The 20,542-nt window shown below is 34.4% G+C and overlaps 1 long non-coding RNA gene across 1 annotated transcript; it reads left to right on the top strand.

Annotated features, from left to right (window-relative positions):
* The first annotated feature begins 17,878 nt into the window (after positions 1–17,878).
* Positions 17,879–18,991, top strand: LOC131593610 (uncharacterized). The gene is made up of 2 exons (XR_009281028.1): positions 17,879–18,507; positions 18,610–18,991. It is a non-coding gene; the product is annotated as an uncharacterized LOC131593610 (long non-coding RNA).
* The last annotated feature ends 1,551 nt before the right edge of the window (positions 18,992–20,542 follow it).

Below are 20,542 nucleotides of genomic sequence, written 5' to 3'. Positions count from 1 at the left end.
ATCTGGTGGAGTTAAGCTTCACGGACGACCTATTGATGTTCTCTAAGGGAGATCATGTTTCAGTGGCTATGATGATGGACATGTTCTCCAATATCTCGCTCTCTACGGGTCTGAAATTTAATCCTAGCAAGTTCCAACTTTATTGTGGTGGAATGTCTGAAGAGGAGCAAGATACAATTATGCAGGTAATTGGCTTTACAAAGGTAACCTCCCTTTCAGATATTTAGGGATCCCTTTGGCAAACAGGAAAGTTTCCAACAATCAGTGCTTGGCTCTAGCAGAAAAAATTAGTGTGCAACTTAGACATTGGAGCTCTACATGTTGAGTTATGCAGGTAGAGTGCAGATTGTGAATAGCGTTATTTTCGGCAGTGTTAACTACTGGCTCAGTTGCATCCCCTTACCAAAATGCGTCCTTAAGAGTATTTAAGCAAAATGTAGGTCTTTTATATGGTCTGGCAAGGATAATATTACCCGCAAGGTGCGAGTTGTGTAGGAACGAGTATGTTTGCCCAGAAACCGTGGTGGACTTGGTATTATTAATTTGCAAGTTTGGTCCAAAGTCTGTTTGGCTAAGCTGTTGTGGGATCTTTGCCTTATAGCTAATAGAATGTGGGTCCAATGTGTCCATACATATTTTGTAAAGAGTGACGAGCTTGTGCGAATGGAGAGTAGTGTGAATGTATCGTGGATTCTCAGAAGTATTCTCAGAATAAGGCAGATGCTAGCCGACTGAAGTAGTGGGTGGATGGTAATGGTAGATTTCGCATGAAACAGGCATATTTAGATTACTTGTAGCATGTTCAGATAGTTGAGTGGAAGAGTTTGATTTGTGGTAACAGAGCTAGGCCCAGGGTTGTCTTCATGTTGTGGATGGCGTGTAACAAAAGGCTTGCAACAAAACATGGAGTGGCTAAACTCAGACGAAACGTGAATACTGAGTGCATTTTCTGCAATGGTTTTGAATCTTTAGACCACCTTTTCTTTGAGTGTAGGTACACTAGAAAGATTTGGGAGGAAGTGATTAATTGGATGAATGTTAAGCATACTCCTCTTAGCTGGTCTAAGGAGAGTGAGTGGCTGCAAAAAATTTGTAAGCATAGAAATTGGAGGGGTCAAATTGTTAAAATGACAATTGCGGAAACTATATACAAAACGTGGTGGGATAGAAACTTGGTTGTGCATAGCATAGATAATAGTAATATAAATACCTCAAAGAAAATTATAGAAAATATTGTAAATAGGATGTGGGTCTTTGCTAATTTTAGAGAGAAGTTAGCACAACTCTTGATGCCCTAGGTTGGTGTTAGATGGGCGTTTTGGTGTTTTTCCCCTGGATCTTTTGGATCGCGGCTTGTACTTAACTATTTTTTTGGTTTTAATATAATCATTATTTCCAAAAAAAATTAAATATATATTTTCACTTTAAATTAAGTATGAATCTTATTATTAGAAAAAAATTTGCGCTACTAAAGAAAGATGGAAATTAAGTTTTACTTAATTTTCAGTTTAAAATCTCATTATTATTTTTAAGTAAATGTCACATTATTTTCATTAACTTTTTTATTTATAGATTTTTTCTTCTATATCTTTAACTTTTATATATATATATATATATATATATATATATATATATATATATATATATATATATATATATAGTTTATGAGTATTTCCTACTTTTGTAGATTTTGTAGTTTTGAAATTTATGTCAAGAATTTTATCTCATGAATTTTTTTTAATTTATATAAAATGAATTAAATGTTAACATGTATACCATTATTGAAGCACATGATGGAAAATCAGAAAAGACAAAGAGATAAAAATAAGAAAATTATTTTATTCATGAATTGAACATTTTATACAATGAGTCTTATATACTAAAAATAGAAGTACCAGTCATAAGTAAAAATAGAATGGAAAACTAAAGGACTAATAGGAATAAAGCAAAAACTATAAACTAGGGTAATTTAACACTTCCCTTAAATTGGAGTGGATATTATGCAGTCCAAGTTTGGCAACGAGAATGGGGAAAGGACCAAGGTAAATAGGATTTGTGAAGATGTCGGCAGAATGTTGGTTGGAAGGTATTGACATAAGATGAATGATATTGTCTTGAACTTTGTCCCGAATGATGTGGCAATCTATTTCTGTGTGTTTTGGGCGTTCGTAGAAAACGAGGTAGTTGGCAATGTGAATAGCTAGCTGAGTTGTTCTCACGGAAGATGTTAACAGGATGTATGTGAAGAATATCTAAGTCTTTTAGGAGGAACAATAGCCATTGTGCCTCATAAGTTTCATTGGCACTGACACGATATTTCACCTCTGAAGAGGAGCGAGAGACAACAGTTTACTTCTTGCTTTTCGAGCAAATAAGAGAGCTGCCAAGATAGAAGCAAAAACTAGTGGTGGAATTGCGCATGGGATCCATGGGTGTGTTAGCAGGTTTGACTCCTAACAGACCTACAGTGTTGATGAGATCAAGGTTGTATTTTCTTTGGCATATCAAGATGCCTTGTTGAGATCTAGCAATTTCAAAACCAAGAAAGCACTTAATAATGCCTAGATCTTTTATACTAAAAGTGGTGTCGAATACCTGTTTAATATGATTGATTTCCTGAATATTGGGACCTGGAAGTAAAAGGTCATCCACATATACAAGTATCACAGTGAAACAGTCAGGCAGATATTTAGTAAATAAGGAATAGTCACCTTTAGATTGAAACAGTCAGGCAGATATTTAGTAAATAAGGAATAGTCATCTTAAAGTGGTGAGAGTGAGGGTTAACTTAGAATTCCATTGGCGGTTAGCTTGCTTAAGGACATCGATAAATTTGCTTAGCTTGAATACAAGATTGCTACTAGGAATTTTTAGGCCATGGTAACCTTCATGTAGACTTCTTTAGTTAAGTCACAATGGAGGAAGGCTGTGTTGATGTCAAGCTGATGGATATACCAGTTTTTTGAGGCAGCAAGAGACATAATTAGTCGAATGGTTGTCAGTTTTACAACAAGACTGAAATTCTCTAAGTAATCAATTCCTTCTATTTGTGTGAAACCCTTAGCAACTAAACATGCTTTATATCTTTGTATGGTGCCCTTAGCATGAAGCTTAATTTTAAAGATCCACTTGCAGCTATGAGTTTTTTCCTAGGGGGTAAAGGGACTAAATCCCAAGTGTTTGTTTCAGTAAGGGACATAATTCATCTAAGGTGGATAACTTGATATCAAATAATTTGTGGGGAGAATATAATTGATTATAAGATGAAAAATTATGGAGAGGGTATTGATAAGTGCCAAAATGTACTTATTTTGTGTATGTAAATAGTGGCACTTATCGATACTTTTGTTAATACCGTTTGAATAATTCCCCGTTTTGTGTATAAATACGTATACTTTGTGAATAATTGTATTTTCATATACTTTTATACCATTTGATAGTTTTTCCTTTGTTTTTATAGGTATTCATGCTTATTGGAGCCTTGAGGAATAAAGTGTCAAAGGCACGGCTTCGATTTCGCAGTTTTGGTGAAAGCCCGCTTAGCCATCATCAAGCGGACTTCCATAGGCTCAAAATAAGGATGACTAAAATCATCATTTTGGGTTCCATTCATTCATTATTGGATAAAGCATTGAATAAGCTTTCCAACGCTTCGAACCGGGCGCAATTCGGAGTTACGGTTCTCGAGTTATGGCGAAAACAAAATCTGGTTTTTAGCAGACTCCGCTAAGCGGACTCTGTTCCGCTCAGCGGACCTGCGGATTTTCAGACTTGTTAAAAAGGGGAAAAATCACATTTTTAGGTTATGGGTTGGGTATTTTTGAGTCCCAACACCATCAACTTCATTCTTAGATCAAAATTAGCTTAGAAAACAACTTCGGAGGTTGCATAAGGATGATCGGGGGTGGATTGAGCGTCGAACGGAGCTGACAAACCGGGAGATCTTCGGTTCATTTCTCTTATTCTTTGTGTATTTCTCTTTGGTTGGTTTTGTTTGTATATTTACTTGAATCTTATGTATATTTACCGATTATAATGTTATATTTAACTTGCTTGACAAATCTGTGTTGATGTTATCCTGGATTTTTGCTCTATGCTGGGGATTTGGGGTGCTTTAGAGATAAACTTCTTGAATCCTTATCTAGGATGATAATCTGTTGGTTCTGAACTCTAGAGATAGATTTAGAGCTAGCATTCACCGTTTGTATCTGTACGTAATGCTTTCGTGTTTGAGCGGCGCGCGAGAGATCGCTGACGCGAGAATACGGATGTTCTCGCGACTTCGCGTTAGAGATAACCTTAGTTGTGAGATGATCTCGTTTGTGCTCCAGAGATGGACGCTTATGTGAGAGATACGTGATGACATAGACGAGTATCGTAGGTTGAATATAATGGGTTGGTAAGTGTATGTTTGTGAAGAGTGAATATATTTACATTCCTGATAAGTTCTTTCTCTTCTAAGAATGTGTTTGTTTATTCTTACCTGTCTATATCTTTGTTTACTTTTTGCTCATTCAATCCCGAGCTCGAAACCGTAGAAACTGTTGAATGGCATCTCTCCATCTCTGTGGACGATAATTCCCGGATTAATATTTCCAAATCTTGTTTGTTGCTTGCCCTATACTGCATTCAACAAAATGGCGCCGTTGCCGGGGATGGTTGTGAATTGCATCGCAATAGTTTTCGTGGTTTTGAGCTTTGTATATAACGTATATATTGTATAGTTTCAAGTGTATATATTTACTTGTACATGTTTACTTGTTTATGTTCACCATATAGTTTCTTGTATATGTTACATATAAGTATACTTTTATTGGTGAATGTTGGTGAAACATGTTGATCTCGGATGAGCTCTTTAATAGCAAATCTTCACTTTTCAACTTGTGAATCCAACATTCACTAACTTTTCTCTTTGTGTATGTTAATAGTTAAATGTGTTTCATGTTTGTATATATGTGTTTGTTCATGTACATATTTGTATACTTGTGTTTTCCTTTATGTTCTTTTAATCATTGTATATATTTGTACCCGTGTTTGTTGAGTGGTTGGTTAGGACACTTTCTTTAGGATTGTACGGTGAGACGTCACCATGACATGACGAGAGGAAGCTACTTTCCAAACAACGAAACAATAAAGGCGTCGAGCTAACGACGTAAAACAAGCGCTTGTTGGGAGGCACCCCAACGGTTGTAAATGTTGTTTATATTTTTGTTTAAGAGGAATTTAGGTGAAGTGGTGTGTGATTGGAACAGCTGGTGCAATTCTGATTTTTTTGAGTTCTGATGTGCCCGCTAAGCGAGCTCAGCTCCGCTAAGCGAGCATAGCAGAATTTTGTTTTTCTGCTCTATACCAGTGGGGTTCCCATTCCACCTGGTTCACTCATTTTTCCCACTTTCACTAAGGCTATTAGTAGTAGATAATAGTTTTATTTTTCTAATTTTTTATTGGTTGTTTTTTCTCGAATTTTGTCGATAATTCGAAGATTTTTGAGGTGATTCTCCAAAGCTTGAGTGTTTCAACTTGCGGATGTATGGTAGAATATTATTTTTGAAGTTGTATCACTCAAGGTAATTATTTATCGCTTTCTATAGCATAACATGTTTAGGAAACTTTTCATTTGTACAATTACCATGCCATTCATTCTTTTTGCATTACTTGCTTATTGATTGAATCACTTTAGTTCCCAAACCATAAATGTGAGGAAGCTTTCCATTATTCATATATGCTGGAGGCCACAATCTTTGTTTTAACTGGATTTTATTATGCTTAATCTTTTGTTTATGTTGATTTTATGAAAGCATGAAAAGGATCAAGGCATTTTGTTTCATTTTGAGCACAACCACCATAACCAAATAGTCAATTCACCTTGTGAGTGTGTGATCATTTGTTAACCCTTTTGAGCCTTTTTGTCAATGTCCATGTTGTTTTTGCTAAATGCTTATCTTTGAGTGTTTAGTTGTCATTTTTGCATGGATGATTGATTTTTTATTTTCTTGAACCCTCAACCATGATTTTTGGTATGAATTTTTACCTTGCCTTAGAAAGTAGGGAGTATTCACATGATGGTGTGGTTGAATTCAAGTTGGGGAGAGAAATGGTTGCTACTTATTTGGTTGTTTCTATGAGGTTGAAAAGAAAGAAAAAAAAAGAAAAGAAAAAAAATGTGAAAAGAAAAGAAAAGAAGAAAAAAAAGAGAAAAAGTTTTGAAAAAGAAAAAGAAAAGAGAAGTGAATAATTGTGCTAATAAGTATTGTGATTGGTTTGAGAAACTTGTGGTTATGGAAGAAGTTTGATCGAGATTGTGTTGTTTGAATCTTTGGTGGATTAATCACTCCCTTAGGTTTAGGCAAGTTTTTGTTTCGATTAGCCTTAGGACATATCCCTTGTTTGTTAACCAAGCCACATTACAACCTTGAAAAGCCCTTGTGATTCTTGCTTTTATATCTTCAATGTGATTTTTGGATGAATGCATAATTTAATCTTTTGTTTGCAAGATTGTTGGATGAGTGTTAAAAGTCCTTCACCTTTGTGTGTTCATCCATTGATGAATTTTTGCTAGGTGTGATTCATGATGTGAGCATGTATTGTGTTAGAATGTTTTGTATGCTTTTTGTGCTTAGGATTAGTTTCATTTATATGTTGTCGTTGTAGTATAGTGGTAAGTATTTACTTTGTTTATACGTTTTTATATTGAGCCATACATTTGTTTTTGGTTTTTCTAAACTTGTTGATTCACAATTCTTTGGTTTATTACTTTCAATTCTTTGATTTATTTGACATTGTTTGAGGACAAACAAAGTTTCAAGTTGGGGAGAGTTTGATAAGTGCCAAAATGTACTTATTTTGTGTATGTAAATAGTGGCACTTATCGATACTTTTGTTAATACCGTTTGAATAATTCCCCGTTTTGTGTATAAATACGTATACTTTGTGAATAATTGTATTTTCATATACTTTTATACCATTTGATAGTTTTTCCTTTGTTTTTATAGGTATTCATGCTTATTGGAGCCTTGAGGAATAAAGTGTCAAAGGCACGGCTTCGATTTCGCAGTTTTGGTGAAAGCCCGCTTAGCCATCATCAAGCGGACTTCCATAGGCTCAAAATAAGGATGACTAAAATCATCATTTTGGGTTCCATTCATTCATTATTGGATAAAGCATTGAATAAGATTTCCAACGCTTCGAACCGGGCGCAATTCGGAGTTACGGTTCTCGAGTTATGGCGAAAACAAAATCTGGTTTTTAGCAGACTCCGCTAAGCGGACTCTGTTCCGCTCAGCGGACCTGCGGATTTTCAGACTTGTTAAAAAGGGGAAAAATCACATTTTTAGGTTATGGGTTGGGTATTTTTGAGTCCCAACACCATCAACTTCATTCTTAGATCAAAATTAGCTTAGAAAACAACTTCGGAGGTTGCATAAGGATGATCGGGGGTGGATTGAGCGTCGAACGGAGCTGACAAACCGGGAGATCTTCGGTTCATTTCTCTTATTCTTTGTGTATTTCTCTTTGGTTGGTTTTGTTTGTATATTTACTTGAATCTTATGTATATTTACCGATTATAATGTTATATTTAACTTGCTTGACAAATCTGTGTTGATGTTATCCTGGATTTTTGCTCTATGCTGGGGATTTGGGGTGCTTTAGAGATAAACTTCTTGAATCCTTATCTAGGATGATAATCTGTTGGTTCTGAACTCTAGAGATAGATTTAGAGCTAGCATTCACCGTTTGTATCTGTACGTAATGCTTTCGTGTTTGAGCGGCGCGCGAGAGATCGCTGACGCGAGAATACGGATGTTCTCGCGACTTCGCGTTAGAGATAACCTTAGTTGTGAGATGATCTCGTTTGTGCTCCAGAGATGGACGCTTATGTGAGAGATACGTGATGACATAGACGAGTATCGTAGGTTGAATATAATGGGTTGGTAAGTGTATGTTTGTGAAGAGTGAATATATTTACATTCCTGATAAGTTCTTTCTCTTCTAAGAATGTGTTTGTTTATTCTTACCTGTCTATATCTTTGTTTACTTTTTGCTCATTCAATCCCGAGCTCGAAACCGTAGAAACTGTTGAATGGCATCTCTCCATCTCTGTGGACGATAATTCCCGGATTAATATTTCCAAATCTTGTTTGTTGCTTGCCCTATACTGCATTCAACAGGTATATAGAAGTACCTGCAGAAGTAGTGGAATTGTCAGGGAAGTTATCTATTTGCAAGGAGCAATGGTAGTCTTTGAGGTAGCTAAGAGGTTTTGAAATTCTGGTTGTTTTAAAATTTTTAAAGGCAATCTCTTTTTTAAATAAGTGGCATGATCAAAGGCATGAGCCCAAAAAACTTTTGAAAGGTGAGCTTGAAATAAAATGGGTCTAGTCGCACAAAGAAGATGTTGATGCTTCCTTTCAACTATCTCATTTTGTTTGGGAGTATCAACACGAGCAGTGTGATGAATAATGCATGTTTTTTATAAAAATCCTTAAGGAGAAACTCAGGGCCATTATTAGTTCTTATTGTCTTGATAGTAGTTTTAAATTGAGTTTGTATGAAATGCACAAAAGACTTAACAAGATTACTATTTTCAAATTTTAGTTTCATTAAAAAAATCCAGCAAAAACGGTTGTGGTCATCAACAATAGTAATAAAATAACGATAGCCAAAGATAGATGGGTAGAATATGGCCCGAAAATATCCATATGAACAATATCAAAGCAAGCATTATAAGTCATATGACCCCAAATGTTCATCTGGAATTGATACAATGAGCCTTATATACTAAAATAGAAGTAACGCTTATAAGTAAAGACATAATGGAAAACTAAAGGGCCAATAGGAATAAAGCAAAAACTAGGATATTTTAACATTAGAAGTAGGCATGACAACAAAACCCGTACCCGCGGGTACCCACCCGAACCTGCCCCGAAGTTGACGGGGAAAACCCGCTTTGACTGGGTTTGGACTCGGGTTTGGATTTTCCCTTATTACAAAATATGGGGACGGGTCGGGTAATGGGAACACTAGTACCCACCCTGAACCTGTCCCGAAGTCGCCCCGTTTGTTTCATTGTGTATATTATTATATAATTTTGATAATTTAGAATATTAAATACGTGACAATAGTTTGATATTTTAATTTGTATTTATTTTTTAAAATATTTGAAATGTATGTATGAATTTTTTTGAAATTGTTTCATAACTATTATTTTTAAAGTAATTTAATTTTGGAAAAAATAAGTATTTCTATTAAAAAAAATTATTTCACTAAATGGATGGTGACGGGGTTACTCGAACCCAACCTGAACCCGTTTGGGTTGGAATTGGGTTTTAATTCTTCATCCTCGTTTGAGTTTGGGGCGGGGAACAAGGATTGTTTGGGGATTCAGATTTTGGTTTGGGAGAGATAATAACCGTCTCCGACCCGTCCCGTTGTCATTCCTAATTAGAAGTCATACGGTTCAACCAATAATCTAGTAACTTAATAACTTGATTCAGTCGATAATCGATCTATGTTCTAACACTTTTATTTGGATACTCTAGTCGCTCTTAACTCAAATTTATTGTATATTTGATTTGTCAAATATATTTACTAAAGTGGTTAAAGTTGGTCAATTGATACATGTTATTTGAGTTAAATGAGTGTAATTTGTTGATTTAGAGTTTAATCTCGTATGACAATATTTATTTATTTTTATGAATTAATATAAATAAATTGTTAATATTTAAAAGTCAACTACTCTTTTAAAAAATAATTAGAATTCTTAATATATATATTTTTTTAAGAAAGGAATTTCATTTTCATCCATAAAATATGTGAGATCTACTCTGAGAAAAATATATAAAAAATTGATGATGAAAAATAAGATATTAATTTAATCAAATGCTGACTGAACAATATTTGTAATCTAATGTTAATATTTTTATTTTAAATACTTTTATAAAAAATGTTTACCGATGATTAAAATGTACGATTTCTTTTTTTAAATAAAATTTTGAGCGTATTGAATTGAGATTTCAATAGTTTATTTTGAGGAAAACTATCTTGAAGATTTTAAAAGGTTTTGTAGAATTATATTGACTTTTAAATTTTCTATTTAAAAGAATATTTAAATTTGAATTTTTTAGTTTAGATTTTAAAGAGTTTATGATCCACATTTTTAAGATTTCGATATACTTTATAGATTTTAAAAAAATTAATAGATATTTTGATATAAATAAAATAGAAAATATATAGTGGGGTGTAGATAAGAACTAAAATTATTCCACATATATACGTCTTTTCTATTTCTTCCCTATCCAATCCAACCTTATATGAAAGTGAAACTAGGAAAAAAAAAAAACAAGCATTGAACCTTCGATGATAAGTTTCTTCTTAGTGTCCATTGCCTAAAAATTTGACCTTCTTATCCAATGGATTCATCTGTTGTGATCCTTTGGAACTATCTGTATTCTAATTTAGATCAACAAACTCACGTAAATGTTCCTAATCCTTCAGCTCAATTGAATGTAATTAGAAAAACTTTTGCTCAAGCGGTTAACAATATTTGTGACATACTCCGAATCTCAGCTACCTCAATCAATTATAAAAGGTGATAGAATAACTAATTGTTAGACAGAGACACCTTATTTATTTAGAGGGGTGAATAGATCTCTAAGCCAAAAATTTCCTTTTAAAAATTTAGGACAATTAGAGTTTATTTGAAAACAATTTGCACGGAAGGTTTTAATAGATCAATAAAAGTCGTCTAAACGAACCTAATTATTGGAACTCGGATATGCGCGAGCCGTATGAAATTAATATGTTGATAAATCGAATTAACACAATAAAACACAATCAATCGCTTACCACAATTACCACAACCACCTATTTCCAATGAAATTAGAATTAAAAATGGACTCTGCAATTTGTCGAACACTTGAGGTGCAATCGAATTTTCAAATTTTTCTCTTGATCTTTGTTTATACAAAAAAGCACTTATAATCAACGTGATTATAAGCAAATCAACAAAGCACTTTAAATAATACAATCACAGATAAATTCTTACGAAACGATCGATCAAACAATGAAATTCAACAAATTGTGTATCGAAAGTAAATGCAAGTAAAAGAGATCGAGAGAGAACGACACAAGGATTTGATAAGGCAGTTCACCGCTCATCCTCGCTTGCGGCTACGTCTGCCCTCAATTTCAAATAAAATTGAGAAGTCAATTCATATTATTGAAAATAATTGTTTACAAGATAAATGTTCCAAGAGAAACTCCATAAACCCCATTCGTTTGTTGTTGATTCAACTCTTTCTCTTCCTTGATCTTGAGCAAGACCAACACAATAGATCCAATTGATTTTCCGAATCTTGCTACTCTATTACGAGATTTCAAATATCCAAAGCTTTTGCGCATGCTACTAATCCAATTGCGACTATTGAACCAAAGAACTTTCAATTTGATTCGCCATTCTCGCGCTACTTGTAACACCCCTTTTCTAAACCCGAAATTATAACAACTATTCAAAGAATATTCTAATGTATATCCAAAGGGCGTCACATGTTATTTTCACCACAATGAAAACCCAAAATAAAATCATACAAAGATGCACTGATCATTCCATAACACAATTTGAAACTACATGCTTACAAAAGTTATGTATATCGCACAGGGAAGAAATATAACGCAATAAGTTTCAATGAATATATCCCATACTATATTCATCTACCATATCATATAACATAAACAATTCAAAATTTTGTATAAGTCACATGAAATAATCCTTGGAAACATTTCGATCAATATACTTGTATCCAAAATATCCAGACATACAAATAAGATAATAAAATCCAAGTCATAAAACATGAGTTCAAATAACCCCCAAGTGTTACAGTATCAGAGCGTTTGACTCTCTACCTAATAAAAACGGTAAACCAAAAGCTCCTTGGCTAAATCCCCGGGTAGCTCACTACTCGTCACAACCTGCACGATGTCACAATAAACATCATTCAAACAAAAGGGTAAGAATTCACATAATAATAAATACATATTATATGTACAATGAATATAGCATACAATAGCATTTTCGATCATCACACTTCATAATTGAACAAGTTTCACGAATATTGCACATAACACATATACATTTACCATACAAACAAGCACAATGATTCAAACAATCACATAACGAAAAATGTGACTCGAAATGCAATTAATGTGACTCATGTATGTGGTACCATTATGAGTATCACGCTCACCGCTCCTGATTAAAACCAGAGACAAACTTCCGATCCGGACAAGATCAAAGCCCTCAATGAACGTATAGTTCACTGCTTTCGAATTCGAAAAAGGAACAAAGTTGCTCATGTTTCCACCCAAGGATCAGAGCCAACCGAAGTACAATCTCCCCATGTATGCATGTACAACATCATATAATATATGCAATTAATATTATCACACAACCTTAATTATCAAAGCATATCACTATAATTCGCACAATTCAAATTATCCACCAAAATGTAGCACATTATACGAGTATCATTAAACTAGCACATAGCGTTTAATGATCACATATAACATATAGCATACAAACCAATTCATGTTATTCACACAATTCACAAATTCACATCATACATATACTAAAACTCGAGTATCATGTTAGTTTCATTTTTTATTTAAAACGTATCCAAACATCATTGAATAAATTATTAAAATACATGGGAATCCATCTTGAATCATAAGCATACTGAATCCCAATGCAAAGAATCAAAAATCACAAAATCACAAAATCACATAGCAGTCGCACAACGCGCCCAAGCCACCTCTATGCGCACTATCTCAGGAAGTTCGGCGCTACGCGCTCAAATCACTGCACGACGCGCGCAACATTCCGCCCAGAGGGTTCCATATTTTCAACAGCGCGCTACGCGCCTTATATCCGCGCGACGCGCCCTCTGCGTTTTTTGGAAAAAAATAGTTCGTGACATCACTTCTCCTAACCACTTTTATCCAACAAAAACACATTCAAACAACAATTAATCACCAATTAAGGGTTCCTAATCATGTTTCTATCCATGGGTCATCATTCTAACCAAACAAAAGATGATTCAAACACAAAATCTCATGGATTTAATGAAACCCTAACATTTATGAATCTATGAAATAGAAAGATGAAAATCTAGCATACTTCTAATCAATGCATACATATATATTTAGGATAATGAGATTTCTCCCCCTTACCTCAAGTTAAACTCCTTCCTCTTCAAGTTTCTACAAAATCCTCTTCTCTTCTTTCTCTACTCTTCTCTTTTCTTCCTTTTTTCCCAAAAACAAGTTATATCTTCTAAACCCTATTTTTCTTACTATCTACCCTTAAGTTAATCGGGCTTAAACCACCAATTCACCCAATGTTATATTTCTACCACTTAGGCTCAATTTAGTTATATCTCTTTAATAAATAGCAAAAATACACATATAATTAAATACTCAAATAATTATTATATCACATAATAACTAAATAAATAAATAATTAAATAAAAACATCAAATAAAATAATTACTAAAATAGCTACTAAAAATTGGGATGTTACACTACTTCTTTGCGAGTTACTAAAACTCCAAAGCTTTCACTTGGCCACAATCCTCTTTTGAAAGTCTTACGCAAGCCCCCGAATTTACCAATGATCTTGGAGGACAAACCCTAGGTTTTTCTGGATGAAAATCCCCACAATTATCAGCCCAATATTCTCAGCTACACTAACCTAATTGGACGTTATAAAACCTCGCCTAAATGGCACCCCAACAAAAGATGATGATGTGTGATTTGTTAGTGTGAATGCATAGATTGGATGTTAAAGGGGAAGAATAGTGGTGGTATGTGTTTATAGTTTCATCAAGTTAGAGTGATACATAAGTTGGAGTGATGCATGAATGATGAATTTATAGTTGTGGAACTTTGTTGACACAAAGGGAATTTTCAAATTTAAAACAAATGTGAAAATTTGACCTAACAAACAGTATGTGTCGGTCTCAAACAAGGATGTGTCGGCATAAAAACATAAAGATAGCAGTACGTGCCAGCCTATAAAGGCGTATGTACCAGCCTATGCAAAATAAAGGCTATAACCATTAATATTAAGGCAAATGTGCCCGTCTGAAGTTCGTATGTGCCAGCACATAGAATTAATGTCACTGCATGTGCCGACCTGTAAGGACTTATGTGTCGGTTTGTTTAACACAGAAGACACAAGTTTCATTATTAATTTACAAGTGTTGGCCTGAAAAGCGTATGTATCGGCACATGCATATCATTATATTTTATATTTTGTTAGTAAGATGAAAACCATTTCCATTATATATAGACTTGGAAAATGTATTTTTAAAATTATTATATTTGTTATAAATAGTTTACATTATACTTGATAAAGAAAATATATTAATTTAAGCAAATGTTGATTCAATAAGTTGTCATCAAATGATAAAATAATATTATTTTCACTATTACCAATAAAATTGATTTTCTATATTTAAGACTCTGTTTGGTAAGACATAATTTTGAGCTTATAGTTTGTGGCTTATAAGCTCAAATGACAATTTAGACCTGTTGGGTAACAATCTATTCCTTTCGAGTTTATAGCTTATAAGTTATGTTTTAGACACTATTTCAAATAGAATTTTAGCTTATTGCTTATCATTTTTCTTCCTTTTTTATCCTTATTATTTTAGTTAAAACCCACTTTTATCCTTTATAATTTACTTTAATTTAAAATAATTACGTATTCAATATCAATATCATTTATGTCATTTTACATTTATAAGTTACTTGAACCGCTAATTTTATCAAACACTTCAATTAGCTAATCGGCTATCAGTCTCAATCATCTACCATCAGCCATAAGCTATAAGCTATCACTCATCAGCCATCAGCTATAAGCTATCAATTTGCTTATCAGTCAACCGCTATTTTTACCAAACAGACCCTAAAATTTTCAATATTATTGCAAATAATCAAATCCAATTAGAATTTCTTATATTAAAAATGTTATTAAAATATAACAAAATTTCTTTTATTTTTGTTATAAATAAATTACATTATATTTGACGAAAGACAATATAGAAATTTAAGGAAATATTGATTCAAAAAGTTGTCATCAAAATGTTAGTACTATTATTTTACCTATTACCATATTACTCATTTTCTCTATTTAAAATTTTTTATATTATTGCAAAAATCCAAATTCAACTAATTTTACATTATATTTTATTTATTTTTATAAGAGTAAAATAGTTTATATACATGATATTTGACCAAAGAAAATATTTTCATTAAAGAAAATAATAACTCAACAAAATTTAATCAAATGTTAATGATATTATTTAGGGTCTGTTTGGAAAAAATAGCGGTTGACTGATAAGTTAGCTTATAGCTTATAGTTTATGGTTGATAGTTGATCACTGATAACTTATAGCTTATAGTTGATGGTTGAGACTGATAGCTGATAAGCAAATTGAAATATTCGGTAAAACTAACGGTTCAACTAAGTTACAATTGTAAAATGACATAAAATATATTTAATACATAATTATTTTATTTTAAATTAAAATAAATTATAAAGGATAAAAGTGGACTTTTATTAAATTAATAAAGATTTTTTTTTTAGAAAGCAATATTCCATTCATAAAAGGAGAACAAAGGGTTCCCCAACCCATATACAAGAGCGGAAAAGACACACCCCAAAAAAGAAAAATTACCAACCAATTACATTACGAGAGAAAATAAACCGGATCCTTACAAAACTCGTAAAAGGAGTAATTGGGATGGGCAATTTTTCCGCAAAACGACCATCTCCAAACTAAAGTGTTGATATTCTAAACGATGTTAAAACGTGTAATACGGTGAACTGACTTTTATTTATCGAAATGTCGCGGTAAGCAAGAGTCGCCACCGACTTTTATTTTATCCAAATATCGGAAAGGCTAAAAGAAACAGAAAAAAACCTTTTAAAGAAATCTGAGTTCGGGGGGTAATTTATGCAAAGGGAAGGTGTAAGGCACCCTTTGCATCCATGGTTTTCCATGGGCTCTTAATTGCTTTGCTTGCTTTTGTTTTCAGAAAATGTAGATGAAAGAGATAGGGACTTTAGCTTGTAAATAAGCGTTGCCCTTTCGAAGAATTTTGAGAAAGAATATAGCAAGAGGTTTAGAGCAAGGCAAAACAATTAGGGGCAATTACCTTGAACTTAGATGATAGGTCTCTTTTTAGCCTTTCAGGATGAAAGGGTCTATCCTTGCCAAAAGAGGGCAGGAAGCCTTTCGTTTGGAGGTTGAAGGGTCATCTCGTTATCATTCGCCCAAAGACTGACCCATGCCATAGAGGGGCAGGTAGTCTAAGGGGAAAGATCAGAATAGCCTTTCGTAGGCAACCAGAAGATACCTCAGCCTTATTCGTGGGCAACTTTCGAGGGTCGAGGTCATGTTAGTGTATCGAAGGCAGCATCATTTTTAGGGTCTCATGACCTTTTATCGAGGCAACATGGCTGAGGTATCCTCATATTCGAGGGACTGGCTATTCTGCAAAAAACACAAGGCAACAAGGCAACAGGCAACAGAGAGGGTACCCCAAAAGTGTGCGTGGGTGCAACAATCACGTGGTTAACTTCGATGACATTTATCTTGTAAAATTAGTGATTCTAGATTCAATTCAAGGTTATCACTCCCTAAAATTACTAACCACGGCAATTAATAATTAAAGCAATAACGGGAGAGGGAAATTGAAACCAGCGGAGGGAAAGGGGAATTGAAACCAGCGGGATAAGATTAATAGGTTTGAGACAAGTAATAATTAGAATTTGAGTTTAGGGTTACCAATTATTCGTAGCCTTGGCATTTGGCAAACCCTGAAAAGTGGGAAAAACAAGAACAAGGTATATGTGAGTGCATTATAGTTCAGACATCGAGTGTGGTTAACCCTAATCAAAAATATAAAAATACAGAGAAAAAGTATGAAAGAAACTTAGCTTCGCTTGATGAAGGTTGATGGGCAAAGGTTTGCCTTGAGTATGAAGCATTGACTCTGACCATTGCAAAATAAAAGGAAAAAGGACGCAGTGAGTGTATGGCTAATTCAATGGCAATCGAATTTAACAAAATAAAATAGAATGATTATTTAAAATAAATATGAAATAGGACTTAGCTTTCGATTTGATCTGATATGGTTGGCGTCGGAGGAAAGCCTCGGAGGTAAACCCTAAAAAAGGCAGAAACAAAAGGATGAATGTATGCACAGTTCATGAAAGGTTAAAGGCAAACCCTAAAATCAAAAGGAAATAAAATAGACTTTAAGATAAATTAAATACTTAGCTTCGGATCTTGATAGGCGCGTAGTCGGAGGATTTTGATTAACCTTGCGATCTTATGTGGCCCCCTTGTGAAGGTGCATGGTGGAGGTGTAGCTCTTGGACGTTAGATCTGGATTATTGGAGATCTTGCGGCGAGAGCGTGGGGAGGAATTTGCGACTATCCACAAGAATAGTTAAACAGCTCGAATGTACTCGCTCGAATGTTCCTCGCAATAAACAAGAAAATAGGTAGTGACGGATATACATAGAACGATACGAATGATAAAGAGACATTAGCAATTAATCGAGAAAATGACAAAAGATCTCTAAGAGGATACTTTTTTAGTATTTTATATATAAGAGAAAAAAAAAGTTCTAATTCCCAATCTATCAATATGTTTGTATATATATATAATAAAATCTAATAAACCTAACATAAAATATCTTGAAATTTTTTGTTCCTATACGAATTAAAATAAAACCTGAGAAAAATTATTAAAAAAAACCATAAATAAAAATAGGGTATAGTAAGAAACAAATTGGGCTTTGTAAATTCAGCCCATACCAAATAGAACCGGTTTGCTCACACACAAAAAAAAAGACCAGCCTCCTTAGGCTCTTCAAGCCGCCGCTCCCTTGCATCAATCAACAGAAACTCTGTTATTTTCAACTTTTCCTCTTTCTCATGTAATCTCTATTGAACAACAACAACCATGTTTAACTCATCTCTCTCTCACAATTTTGATTCACTCCAACAAAATCAATCATGTTTACCAACATCACAAGCAAATTAATTCATACAAAGAAATCATAGCATCTATAACAAAAATGACTCATCAACGATTGAATAATAGGATAAGTTACCGTTGAAGGGGAATTTCGCGGTGATCTAAAATTGCGGAATCATCGATGTTGTACAAGTTGCTCGCGTCGGTTGAATTACCTGCTGCAGATCGGTGCTTTAAGTTTGTTGAAGGATGGTTGTTTGCCGGGTCGGTTTCGATCGGGTATTCCTTGTGGCTTTACGAATCCGGCACGGTGGTGGTGCGAGGCTGACGATGGTGATCGGAGAGACTCCCGTGGCTGCGTGCGTTGTGGTTCGAAGCTCGTCGTTGTTGATGGCGAAAGTGTACGCATCAGAGCAAAAAAATATGGTGTCATCGCTTTGTGGATCAGAACTGGTGCGGGTGAGTTTGCATTTCGGTGTTAATTGCTTCAGATGACTAGGTTTTTGAGGCGTTGAAAGCTTGAATCGTGGCGGTGATGATGTTACTATCTTGATTTTGCAGGTTTATATTTCTTCGCACCAACAATCTTATCAATTTCTTTCCCATTCTTCAACAACTAAAACGTTGTCATAACCCGCACCTTAAACTCATGGTCCACATCAAGTAGCCATGAAATCAAACGCAACGAGGCGAGGAGAGCCTTTGATCTCGTCGAAGTGGAGTAGATGTGTGTCACAGGGGCGGCTGAGAAATTTTCGTCGGTAGGGAGTCACGATTGTAGTTGCTTCGTGAACAGGGCTTCGGATGCATTCATCTCTCTTTTCTGTAATCCTGAAAAAAAGAACAAAAACATCTATGAGAGAAAAATATCAATTGCAGTGAGAATAGATGTCATCCTCTTCCAATTCTTCGATGATGTTATGATATTTGTTGTTACTGTTGATTTTTGGACGGTTTGTACTTAGAAATTAGAATGACTAAGATGTTTCCATCTATTTGCTCTCTTCCACTCTGTTTTTCATGGCTATGTCTATGTCAAAAGGCTTATATTATGGCGGGTTCGATTTTAACAATGAGAGTGTATATGGATTTGAGAAACAAATATACTGTTATTGATGCAGGTTGAAAAGGATTAGTGTATGGTCAGGTGAAAGTCAAGAGGAATGTTGTTAGTTTTGGAGGTTTCAATACGGTGAGAGAAAACAAAAAGGGTTAATTGTTGGATTGTACTGTACATACGTGAGGGTGAGCAAATAGGGTCTGTGTGTTGAAGGTTCTGTACATGGAAAAAGTGTAATAGGGTTAGTGGTAAAAGGGGTATCTACGTCGGGAAAAAGTCCCCCTCTAAGGGTTTATTGTCAGCCTATTTATAACAAAAAATTTAGGTTTTTCTAATGTCCCATTTGGGCTTTACATAAAAATGGATAATGGACCTTGAAAATTCTTTTGACATTTGCACCTCACCTAAAAAATATAACAAAACTAATAATATGAGTTAGTAATACTATCTTTTAAAATTCAACTCAAATTGAATAAATAGAATAAAGTTTTAAATTTTAAAAGGATTGATAAAATAGGCATAAATCATTATTAACTAAAAAATGCGCCTGATGAACACATATACTCTTTGAATGAATGCAAAGATATGTTAATGTCTTGATGGAAAGATGCGCGTGCATGCAAAGTTTTAGTCCGTAGAAGTAAAATCAGGAGGGCAAATTTTGGGGTATGACAGCTGCCCCTGTTCAATTATCTTAAACCTGAAGATGTAGAGTGGTTTGTGTGTCAGTCGGTATCTGAAGGTGGAAGATGATTGAACACTAGAATACCAAGAAATTTGCCTTAGTTGAAGTAAGGACCTTTGTCGGAGATGGGCTTGAAGATGCCATCCAGTAAATCATGAATTAGATTATGTTTGGAGTGCTTGAGAAGTAGTTGTTTGAGTGTTGATCGTTACGGAACCGTCCGAGGTTACCGCTTTTAGATTTTGAAAAGTTGATTGCTTAAGGAATCGTCTGAGATATCGACTTAAATCTGAAGGTAGATTGTTAAGGAACCGTCCAAGGCATCGACTTAACTCTGAAGATAGATTGTTAAGGAACCGTCCAAGGTATCGACTTAACTCTGAAGATAGATCATTAAGGAACCGTCTAAGGTATCGACTTCGATCTGAAGGTGGTTCATTAAGGAACCGTCCAAGGTATCGACTTAACTCCAAAGGTAGATCATTAAGGAGCCGTCCAAGGTATCGACTTAGATCTGAAGGTAGATTGTTAAGGAACCGTCCAAGGTATCGACTTAACTCTGAAGGTGGATCATTAAGGAACCGTCCAAGGTATCGACTTAACTCCAAAGGTAGATCATTAAGGAACCGTCCAAGGTATCGACTTAGATCTAAAGGTAGATTGTTAAGGAACCGTCCAAGGTATCGACTTAACTCTGAAGGTGAATCATTAAGGAACCGTCCAAGGTATCGACTTAATATCTAAAGGTA

The sequence above is a fragment of the Vicia villosa genome, linkage group LG3, assembly GCF_029867415.1.
Source record: "Vicia villosa cultivar HV-30 ecotype Madison, WI linkage group LG3, Vvil1.0, whole genome shotgun sequence".
In the NCBI taxonomy this organism is placed as follows: domain Eukaryota; kingdom Viridiplantae; phylum Streptophyta; class Magnoliopsida; order Fabales; family Fabaceae; genus Vicia; species Vicia villosa.
This window is presented reverse-complemented; position numbering and strand designations above follow the sequence as displayed.